Raw genomic sequence first — 12,536 nt, forward strand, 5'->3', positions numbered from 1 at the left:
TGGACAGCCCTTTTTCCAATTTTTACATGGAAAACTGCATGCAAAGCAAAATCTTATAAAATAATGTAAGTATAGAGCGTTTCATACTACATAACGTTCTTTTTAAATTTCGAAAACACTTTTCACAGAGATATAGCTGTTCCGAAATTCGATATTGAATATCAGTCTGTGACACTTCTGCCATGTTTTCTCCTGTGGAATTATGTTCAAGCCAAATTTATGTTTATTTCCTATTTGCTGTGCCAATTTTTTTCGTATTTTTGTCCAATCGAGAGTTTTTGAAACTGTAGAACATAGAATGTATACCTTTATTGAATATACCCATATCGCACCGATTTATACTGTTTCTCCTAGACGCACCTATACTCCTAAAAAACATGTTTTCTTTAATTAGCGTTTACTATAGTTGTAATTGTGCTATTTTTTCTTGGGGAGAGAGAGGGATGAAATACAACTGGTATTATTATAATCGACATATTAACTGTATTTCCTACAACTAGGGAAAGTAGGGATATGCAACTTTAAAATAAAAAAAAGACTTTCATCATAATACAAGTTTTACTGTCTAGTACTAGCTTGTAATCATTGAATATAATATTGTATTTTTTTTTAGTTCCATATATTTTGTAAATAGATATGACGTATTCCGATTCGCAATGTTTATTTATGAAAATTTTAATCGTTTTAAAAGTCTCAAGTGATTAGATATGGTCTCCTTAAGGAATACATTATCATTGAACTCGTTAGGACATGATGAATAATACATGATACGAGAATAGCTTTATGACAGATAATTATCTCCCAGGGTAACGCGTCCCTCTCCGAAAGATTAAAATGTTCGTGTCGGAAAACAAAGAAAGAGATAAGAAATCTTCCATTACGGGAAATGAAAGGTCTTTATTACCATTAAGATTATAATCGATTTTTTTTTTATTTAAAAACAATTGAAAAGTTTAATGCAGAAAAGGTAGCTACCACTATTAAATTATTTTATTTATTCAAAACTTAGGTTAATTAAAGAAAATCAACAATAATAATTGTAATAACCAACAAGATCGGTAGTTTTTTTAATTAAATGACATGCAAACTAAGGAATGCAGCCACAAATGTCCTTTACAAAATTCATTTTTTTTTTTTGCCACTAATGTACTATTTCATGTAAGTACAAATTCCCTCAGGATTGATTTATCTTAATATTGCCAAATAGTCAAATCCTTCAATTAATTTACTACCAAGAAAGAATAAAATAAATATGTTTATCGTTATATATTTGACTTTTGTGCACAATACATACTTCATCTATAAACATCTGTATCTATACAGCTGCCTACGAATAACATTATATTATTATTCAAAATGATAACAATAACAAAGTTGTTTTTAATAAATGAATATGTAACAACTTTTATCTCGGGATAAAATGTCCTCTAAGAATAAAACAAACAATTTGTACGAATGAATGGCTGTGTATTTATATAAGTGTATTTGCTGAGGCATGGGATCTGAAACTATTTTTGATTAGCGATGTATTTGTATTTAGATAATATTGAAATATATCTATTATAAATGTATCTCGATTCACAAAGGATTGAGAAATACGTAGTTTAAAAAATAAAATCTTAGGAATTGTTCTGATATTCACATATATTTTGAAAAAATCAAAATAATCTTTAATAAATTAATTAATGCCTGCCGTTAGTAGACAGGAATATTAGTTTCAGTTCAGTAAAACATGAATAAACGATTCATAAACCTTTTTCTTTTGTAATACACAAAGTATATTCATTTTAACTGAACCATGTAAAATCAAAGCAATTTTTTCCTCTTAAGAAAAAAAAACAATAGAAAATTAATTTTTAAAATTAAATTTAATATTGACCTCAAAACTAATGTAAACTAAGAGCACATCAAGCCTGCTTGAGCATCAGCAACTAGCTTAAAGCTTATCGTAATTTTTTTAGTTCAGTTTCAAAATGTATATTGATATATTGGTGGGTCCAAACAACAGTTAGTTCATTTGGAGCTAACTTTATTTTATTTTGGTATAATAAATTTTCTTTCCACTTAATGGTTAAGATCTGCTTTGGAACAGAATGCTCTTTAGTTGCTTAGTAAAGGTTTTGGAAATTATTAATAAATTCTTAAAAATTTTGTCCCTCAACACAGGCGAAATTTCATTGAACGACATAATAAAATAAACTCCTTATAATTTAATGGTGCTATCCTACCGAACTGACAGAATCACTAATAAACTAAAAGAGGCTTTCAAAAATTAGTCAAAGTAACTAAAACTACTTCCCTTGAACATAACTTTAAATGATACTCCTATTCCCTTTTGCCTAATCCGTAAGATATTTAAGGAGTTACGTTAGACAGTAAATTATTGTTCAATATCATATTAATTTATTATTTATCATAATAATTTTAATTAGAAAACTCCATAATGTAGAAAATGATTCCAGATTTTAATAAAAAAATCACCCTTCCTTTTCCCTTCTCGTAAAGACGTCCCTTAAGACTTACTTGAAGAACGAACTAAAAAGAAAAAAGTAATTACTGTTTTAAAAAACAATGAAGTAATTACCAAAACAATGATCAATCGTACAAACTTATATTACGATATCGAGCTGTGGATTTTGACAATGAGATATCAATCGAAAAGGAATTACGTAGAGAAGTTAAGTATACCTATTTCGATTATTAAATTCTTACTGGAACTTTAATAACAATTATAAAAAAAAAAAAAAAAAAAAAAAAATGAGAGGTTTCAAAACTCTAACAGAAGCCGTGTAAATTGGATTTGAATGATTTCAGCTATATTTAATAGTAAAAAAATAGTTTTTGAGATAGGACGTGAATTAGGCACAGGTCAAACCTCATTCTAGGATTAGCTTCCACAGCGCCATGGTTGCCATTGGACACTTAATACATGTTTCGTTCTTTCCCAACCACTTCTTTTTTCTTTGGAACTTAGTCGTTACTTATTGAATGAAATGTTATAAACTTCATTAAGTAACTTACTACGGTATAGTCACCAATAAATATTGTGAAAATTAATTTCCTTGGTAATTTTACCCGACTATTCTACTTATTATAATCTGATAGACGACTGAACCGCTCAGCCGGTTTTTGTTTTTTATGGCTCAAATTATTCAACTATACATCGTTAAATTTTTTTAAAACAAGTTAAGCTAATGAAAATGATGCTATCTAATGTGTTATGTATGTCCATCTGTGCATATAAGAGTATAACCATAGTTTGAGCTATAGACTAATCCACATTACAGACTGATATTTCTAGTAAAAATTCTTTAATACATAATTTTAGTCAGTCCGTTTCTGAATATGTTACTTTTTTTCTTTTTTAACAAAAGGCTCAACTGACTTCTAATTTAGTGTCGTATACTAAAAAAAATACTTAGCCCGCCTAAAAGTCCGTTCATTTACTGTCTAGCTATGATATCTCAGTGAGTACAATTCATTGGTTATATAAGTTTACGGATAGCTGGATCTTAACTATAAATCTGGAGCGAAATTTTTCAGTGGGGCAACGTAATTACTTGTAAAATTACTTGCTACTTAAAGAGTGTTATTAGAAAGTAAGTAGATTTATCAACTGTGCATATTGATAAGACTTTCTGGATAATATTGTTCATATTAATAAGTAAGATATCGCTTCTATTCCGAATGAACTAAAGAGAATAAGGAAACATATGTAATCGAGTGCTCTCTCAGGGGCGGACTAGTAGTTTTTAATGTTCAAAGATTTATAATTAAATCATTTTACGATGTACTGTAAAACAACAAAAACTGAATAAAATCAGCTTTGGCAGAGTGAAAATCATGCTCCGAGGTAGCCCAAGCCTCTTCGTCCAAAAATAGAGGCGGGATATGCTAACTCGATAAAGCCCCCCCCCCCCCCCCCGTATTCCCCAACTTCTGGAAATATTTTCGACGTATTTTGTTTGTAGAAGCAATAAAATGTTTACCCGATATTCCAATAAACCAGTTTATCTTTTATAATCTGATTCAAGAGTAAAAAAACGTTATAAAAAATTTTAAAATGCAAAAAAAGTGTCTACCTTTTCTCACAACCCATAGCACATCTTCACTTTTTAATCGAGTAAGATCAAATATTTGATTTTTATTTGTTTCGTAATATTTTTAACAGGAGAGATAAAACCAGATTTTTTTATAAAGCAACTGTCACACTTCAGGTTAGTTATTGGTATTGTAATAATTTATGACATGCTTATAGGAAACATAAATAAATATAAAATTAAAGTAAAATATAGACAACTCCTAACCAAGCTTGTGAAATAAAAATAAGGAATCAGGGAATTCCAGTGCTTCTCTCTGGGATACATATTTAAAACCAGTGGAGGCTGAGAAAGGGGCTCTACTACCATAATAAGCGTAATATATATCTACTGATATTTAAAATGATTTTTAAAAGGTCTTTACTAATGAAGTATATCATATCTACGTTATCGTTAAAAAGCACTGATTTTACAAAAAAAAAAAACTGGCATACAATGGATGTCATCCAGTTAAAAAGTCGAAAAACACAAAACTAAAACATTGGTGATATTAACTATAGGAATGAATTAGTAAGAAATATGTTTTTTAAAAGTTTCCTTGAATTTTTAAGTTACACTAATGAGGCCAATGATCCTTAATAAATTTTGATTTTGTTTCCGTTTTCTCTTCAGTCCATCTATGAATACGGATATAATTCTTAAAGTTTTTAATACCAATATGTCAAAAGAGATATGGGAGAAAGCTCGCTGATTTGAACTTATTAATTTATATATATGGAGTGAATCCAAGTAAGGCAGATAATATGCAACCCATCGAAAAGGAAGGAATTTAGAGACGTATTTAGGATTCACATAATTGACATATCTAATATATTTTATTCTTACTTTATGTACTACTAGGCAGGACCCGTCACAATGACGATTTTAATGATAGAGAAAAATAAAAACTTAAAAGAAATATAAAAATAAAACATTGTTCCGGGTAACCTACGGCAACCGAAAGGTTGAATTGGAGGGGCTGCTATATGTAGGCATTAGTAGCGCCCCATGTGGCCAACAGCCAAAACTCACCTCCTCAAGCGCTCTCTGTGGTGAGAAAAAGCAACTTAGGATGAGAGAGCCATCTTGTTTTCTGCCTGAAGCAATCCTTTTTTGTTTACTCCAAAAATCTAACATTAGTGAGTAGAATTCCTGGAGCAGTTCCTCAATGCAGAAGAGAGAGAGAGGCATAGGAATGTGCAGAAAAGAAAGGAAGCATGGAGTAAGTCCACCCAGTTCAATATAGTTAACCTCCACTACATCATCAACCACCTCATTATATCTGCAATTTTCCATTGCTCAGCCATTCAAAATTAATAACCCCGTTTAACCACACTTGCTTTATTTCGGCCACCACTTGAGACTAATATAATAGAATTTTATTTTCATTCAATCATGTTTCATTTTTCAATTATACAGTCTACTTAAAAATCCAACCAGCCAACCCAAAGTGAATGTGTGCCAGGCATTTAGTTGAAGGCATACTTCATACTAACATAGTTATTCCAGTTCGTTTCAGTAAAACTATTATTAATTATTTCGAACTTTTATATACCAAATTTAAGAACGATAACAGTCATTAACATGTAAAAAGTGTAAGCAAGCTTTTATCATATAGATTATAAATTTTTGTAAATAAAAAATACATGAGCTTTGCTACTGCTTTAAGTCTTTAAGATTTCTTGAAAATCTTTATACCTAAGAGGGCATATAGCGTTCGGACCATTTGTACCATAAACCATTAATACATGTTTTGTTTCAGTAGAACCTGTGTTCACTGATAAGAGACACTCAATAGAGAGATAATTCAGTAATAGTTAATCATATAGTTCTGTAATCGGTCAGATATTGCGAACTTATGTCCCTTCATGAGTTTTAAACTATTAATTCAGTTTTTTTAAGACTTGCATTTTAGAGATACTAAACAATGAAAAAGAAATGCAAGCACGATGCAGGCAATTCAGCAGATGTGGATAAATGGTAATGTGTCAAGGTGTGTAAGTACAATGTTGGCGTTGTGGGTATTGTTAGGTCGTCATGTGGTTACCAACAAAGGAGCGTTGGAACTTAACCTCAGTTGCAGATGTGTTCCTCAAGTTAACAAATAATAAGTCCAATTTTTTTTAAAAATCAAATCTCAATACTTGAGTTCAGTTTAAAAATAAATATAAAATAAGTTAATTAAAAATCCAACTATACATCCCTTCCATACACTCCTATTCGATTTAAGAGACGGGGTGTTATTGCATAGTTCCTCAAATATATTATTAGGTATATTAAGAATTGTATTAGGGATGGGGAAGATATTTAATGATTCGAAGACCAGAGAAAACCGACATATAACGAAAAAAATTTATTTTCAAAACTATATTTAATATAAGACAAATTTCTATTGCCCTGAAATGCGGTAGTTTGCATTTCAGAACAATAACATTTATTGTTAAAATAATTACAGACCATTACAGTGTATATAATTAATCTTTTATTAATCCAATTTAATTTCTTATAACTGAATCCCTCTTTCCGATAATAGGGAATCTATTAACTTAAAAGTTCAAAACACGATATTAAATGTCGGTGTATCAATTAAAAAATAAACTAGAAGCCCCAAACACTCCTTCAATTGTTCTACAACTATTAAGGGGGTTCGGGAACAATGGTAAAAAAAAAGATAAAATTCCCCCACCATTCATAAGTATATGTATGTAAGTATATTAAATGTTTAAAATGTTAATGTAATAAACATGGATATATATATATAATAATGAAATAAATAAAAAATAACATACTATATTACTCACTTGGTTTGTTTTACCTACTGGCTTGTGCAGCCATTGAAGATTTTCTCTAATCTCTAAATCTAAATTTTTATTAGTGTACCAAATTTCAATTTCTCAATATTTAATGATTAAATAAAAGATGTAATAAAATTTAAATGTAAAAAGTAAAAACTCTGTCATAATGAAGGTCCACATCAAAAATAATTTTAGAAGTTGTAATCAATTCATGATGCTTAAGTTTCAATAGCCAGTAAAATTTATATAAAGTAAAAGAAATAATACAGTATGGATCATATAATTATAATAATTAACTTAATTTTCTAAAAGACTATGCTACTATGCTAGGTAAATATTGTTTGAGTGATGGACCATTGTGTACTTGCTTAGAACTTAAAACTGGTGTCACTAACCTTACATCCTAAGTGGTGAGTAGTTCAGAAGAGCGGCAATCTGAGTACTATTTCTCAGTCCTGTAATATTTTAAAAATATTAAAATAAAACAATAAGAATAAATTATAAGAAAATTAACATATATATATATATATATATATTGGTAATAATTTAATTTTGAAGTAGAACATCTAACATTTTTTTTTAATGAACTACAACTCGATCCTCAATTATCAAATTATGAAATCATTAAAATATACTAACACAAAAATCTAAACTATAACCCTCCATAATAATATTAGCGTAACTATCATGTCAAATGATAAAATAAGATATGGACATGAAAAACTTGAAAGTTGAAAAACTAACAAATAAATATCTTCCTCTTCTTTTATCGGCAAAACACCATGAAGCTGCCCTTGGCCTGCTCAACAACCACCAACCCTCTCTCTCTATTTTCTATAAGGGTAAATGGGATCTTCAGGTGTCGCAGATCCTGCCCCACAGCATATCTCCATCGGCCCTTCAGCCTACCACGTCACCGCACACCATCCTGAACTTAATGTATAATTTTTGAGCAACTCTTTCCTCGCACATCCTCATCACATAGCCAAGCCATTTAAGCCTCTGTATCCTGATATACGAGGAGGTGCAACATTCCTTGTTGAGCCCAAAAAGTTCACCATTTTTCTTTTTTAGCCAATTACCATTCTCGCATACGTGGCCTAAGATGTTTTGTACTATTTTATTTATTAATAAAAGAGGACGTTTCATTTTCTTCTTATATATATGCCAATTTCATCTATTGCGCCTGAACAGGTTTCATTTCAATAACAAAACATTATTAATTTACACTACCTTGAATTGACTAGACATATTGGATAGTTTTCTATGAGAATTAAATATAGTTACATAAATGTAAGGTAATTTAAAAATAGTTTTATTCTCAGTGATTGTTTTATTTGGATTTTAACAAACTTACACATCGTTATTGAATGACAAACAAGTTTCATTTCAACCAATTGTCGTTAAAACTTTACCTTTGGCAATATGTCTTTTAAATTAAAAGAATGTTTCAAAGTTGATTATTGTATAAGTGACAGGAGAAAGGTTTTTAATTTACAGAAATTATATGACCTATTGTTTAGCTTATATTACATGGGGACTTTTATGTTATTTTTAGTGTTAGTGTTCAGAATACTGGAAATACTTACCTAAAACGTTAGCTTTGTGAGGTTATAAGGAAAAATAAAATATGGAAATGGAAGTTTAACTCGCTCATTAATCAATAAATTAAAAATGTAAATCTGTGACTAGAGACTAGACCTACAAATAGGATGCAATATTCAAAATAACTCAGGTTAAATAAATACAATCAATTTTTAAATCATCGGCTTTCCAACAATTATTTTATGTGGAACACAGTCTCATCTTCAGGTGCCAGTAAAATACCAAACCGAATTATTCCTCAAATTAATAAAATACCTCACTACTTAATCTAAATTGGTTTTATTCTCTTTAACACTAGAAAAATGAAGCGTTGAACTTCGACTCTATTGAAAATCCATTATTGGGTCGAAAAAAGAATTTTAAACTGTGCTGGATGGGTGCGGTGTATTGAAATCAAATATACATAGTTTTCCACAGTCATAATCTTAAAGAGCCATCTGCTAATGTAAATAGTTTACATCAATGAACTCTAGTATAGTTAATATGGTGTTTTGTCCAAAATTTGTTATTATAATAGGCATACATTTCTTGAAATACCTACAATGGAAAGGGACTGTTTGACCAGTGATAAGACACGACCACTATCTCTATAAAATCACCGAGGTACATCATTCAGTATCCAGCTTCTGCTAGTGGAGCGATCTTATTATCATCGTAGGTACATCCATGACATAAAAACTACTCAGCTGTGACATTGCTTCAATGGTGTGATTCGAGCACTCAAACACAATGGATTGCCTAGTGATTCGATCTCTTCCTCCTTTGACTCTCCTGCTATGATGCGGCGTGTGATCATGTGTCATATTATCATATGATACGAGTAAAAGTAATTTAAAGCGATAGATTCGGCAAGGTGAAAAGAAAATCCGGAAAAGGTGAAGATTGACGGATTGGAAGTTGAGGACTTAAACAGTACTGATGATAGTAGATACTTTTTGAGAAGTGTTGAACACATAAATACTGAATTAGAATCCTTCCTATCACCATGCATGATTGAGGACGGCTCACTACTCACGCGGGAAGGAGTCAAACTTTAAAAGGTGGCGCGCCAGGTCCTGCTGAGAGCAAATCGTTCTGTCTAGGAGGTTGAGGAACTGAAGAGCATAGATGATCATGGTCAGAGTACCGAAGATCCAGGTTCGAATCTTTTTGACCATCCTACATGAGCGAGCATCGATCAATCCTCACGAGAAGCGAGATGCACTTCAGAAGATGCCTTTCCAAACCTCCAGAGAACGAATCGTTTCGTTAACGGAGAGGAGTCTTCGCTGCCAAGTGCGTCGTGGAATTTTCTCACCCTTTGTGGTGGAAGAGTTTTCTACAGGTATAAAAAGGAGTAACATTACTACCTTCCAAATAGTCTGCAAAAACAAAGTGTCCTTTCCTTTTGGAACGGTAATTCTTAGTAACTGAAATGAATAAGATCCAATTAGTTAATTAAAGAACCAAAATACTATTAAATGTTAAGTGAATGATTTTAAGAAATGTTGATATTACAACATATATATTATTCAAGCCTCTCTTGGTGAATGGATTTATAACTTGTAATAAAATATCTTTTTTTTATTATTTATTTAATGTAATTTACAACTGTACAAATAATACGATAAGTAAATATGTTGTTTGTTTCATTTACACTTGAAAATCTTGGGAAGGAAACACCCATTGGTTGTACTTCAAGCATTAATTTAAATTAGAAGGTCTCGTGGCCATCTTCTTTTCAGATGCCTCGGAGAATTATCAGGGATTGTTAAGCATGAGAGATTGAGAATTAATGGGTTAGGATGGTTAAGGAGTTTGGAATGAAAAGACGCATATCTGTTTTGGGCCAAATCTGCAACAAATGGGATGTTAAGGCCTTTGTGGATGAGTTTGTAATAAAAAAATTGTTTGAAATTATCAAATAAAATTAAATAATAATATAGACTACTGCAAACAAGATTTTTACAATATTTTTTTAATTTTATTAGTAAATTTATAAATTAGATCCACTTACTTGACTTAGGCCATAAAGCTCATCTGTTTAGTAGTAGCAACTAAAACCGAAACTTACTTTTTTTTTTTTAGAAACTTCATCTCATTCGTACAGTGCATTGAGACGGCAGAGAGTATATTAGAAGTATTTGCAATTATCGATCCCGAAAAATAAAAGCAATGTAATAATAACATACTGTTAAATATTAATTAGACTAAGACTAGAAAAAAGGCAGTATTATCTGATCAAACATCAACACATACCTTAAAAATTGTAAGAAGTTAACATTTTAAACATCTTGAGTAATTTGTAGAAGTTTTAACATTTGTTATAATGAAAAAATATTGAGAACAACTGTATCAGTACAGAGCTCAGACTAGACAAAGGCAGTAATATTTACTTAAAAATTTAATATATACCTTGAAAATTGTTAGTAGTTAACTTTTTAAACATCTTAAGTAATTTGTAGAAGTATTAAACGTTATAACGTTATAAGCTATAACGAAAAAGTATTGCGAACTGCATCGGCACAGAGCTGGGAATAAACTAACTGCGAAGTACAATGTTCGACCTGTTCGGACCTGAGGAGTCCAAAGTTCAAAGTAAGTAGATTAAAATAAATAAATTGATTTATTTATTTTCTAACAATTACTACGAATAGAAAAATTGTTAAACACCTATGTGCATATTATACATACGCATATTTAGAATTATCTAATTTAAATAATAGTATATTTTTTAAAAAAATTAATTGAGTTTATGAAAATATTTTGAAATTACTTTGGCGTAGTATTTATAAGACTTAAAAATCATTATTCATTTCCAGATTCAAATAAACTGATTTAAAGAATAATTATAATAATAATAATAGCGATCTGCATCGAAACAGAGCTCAGACTAGACAAAGACTTTATTATTTACAAAGTTTATATATAACTTAAGAATTCCGAATAGTTAATATTATAAACATCTTGGTTAGTTAGTATTTAAGGTTTATTATTACGAATAATTATCGCAAAGAACTCCTATAGCTTGGAATAGGGATTATTTTTTTTTTATAAAAACGGTAATCATATCAGGAATATTATTTTTTGTTGCTACAAGAAAATAGTTGTTAGCCTCCATTTAATTTTTAGCGAGGGGAAACTACTCAAGAAAATTCTACAGAGAATTCTCAATGAGGAATTGCAATAACTTTTTTTTTTCCAAAAATCTAATAGCGAAGCGAAAGCTGCCCCTGTTCGTCCTTGATAAATGGAAGATCTGATACAGCGTATCGCTTTTACAAAAATTAGATTTCCTCCAACTCATCGGGCGGAAAAATGCAATTTGTCGAAGGGAGAGGGCATTTGATTGAATTTCCACTTGGGAAAAGTCACCCTTGACTTCGACTCAGTTTATATTCCTTTTGCCAGTGCTGTAGGTACCAATTATTGTTTTTAGTTCTTACTCTTTTGATCTAAATACATATATATTTTCTTGTGTAGTAACGCAATATAAGTGAAATTTATTTAAAAGTTGTACATACTCCAAGCGAAGTAGCATACTATACGTATGTATTGTAAAGTTTACATTTAAGTATGTTATTGCTATTATGTATTGTGAATTAAAAAAAAAAAAAAAAACTGAATATAAAAGATTGTAAGTATCTGTGTAAATTTTATGTACGAGTTCATAAATAAGCCTGTGTTATAAAAATAATTAGAGATAGATTAAAAATAAACCGAATTCAGAAATATTCTTAAAGGAAAATCTCTTATAAACTACTTTATACTATAAAAATAGTTCTCATATATTAAATTAAAAAAAAAAAATAAATAAATAGGGGAATTCCTTTTTAACAATCAGTTTCTATAAATATAAATACATGTTTATCTAATAATTAAACATTGATTCATAATTCAATTATAATATTATTATTATACAGTGGAATATATTCATTAATTATGTAAGAGTAAAAATAAATTTAAAGGGTTGATACGATATATTTTTCTGATATAATTAAAGGATAAATTTGATAATGGACAATTCTTCTGAAATGTCTCCTACAAGACAATAAAGAAGTTGAAAAGTAATAAGGGT

The sequence above is a fragment of the Halyomorpha halys genome, unplaced genomic scaffold, assembly GCF_000696795.3.
Source record: "Halyomorpha halys isolate HHAL.00 unplaced genomic scaffold, Hhal_1.1 Scaffold71.1, whole genome shotgun sequence".
NCBI classification, from domain to species: Eukaryota; Metazoa; Arthropoda; class Insecta; order Hemiptera; family Pentatomidae; genus Halyomorpha; species Halyomorpha halys.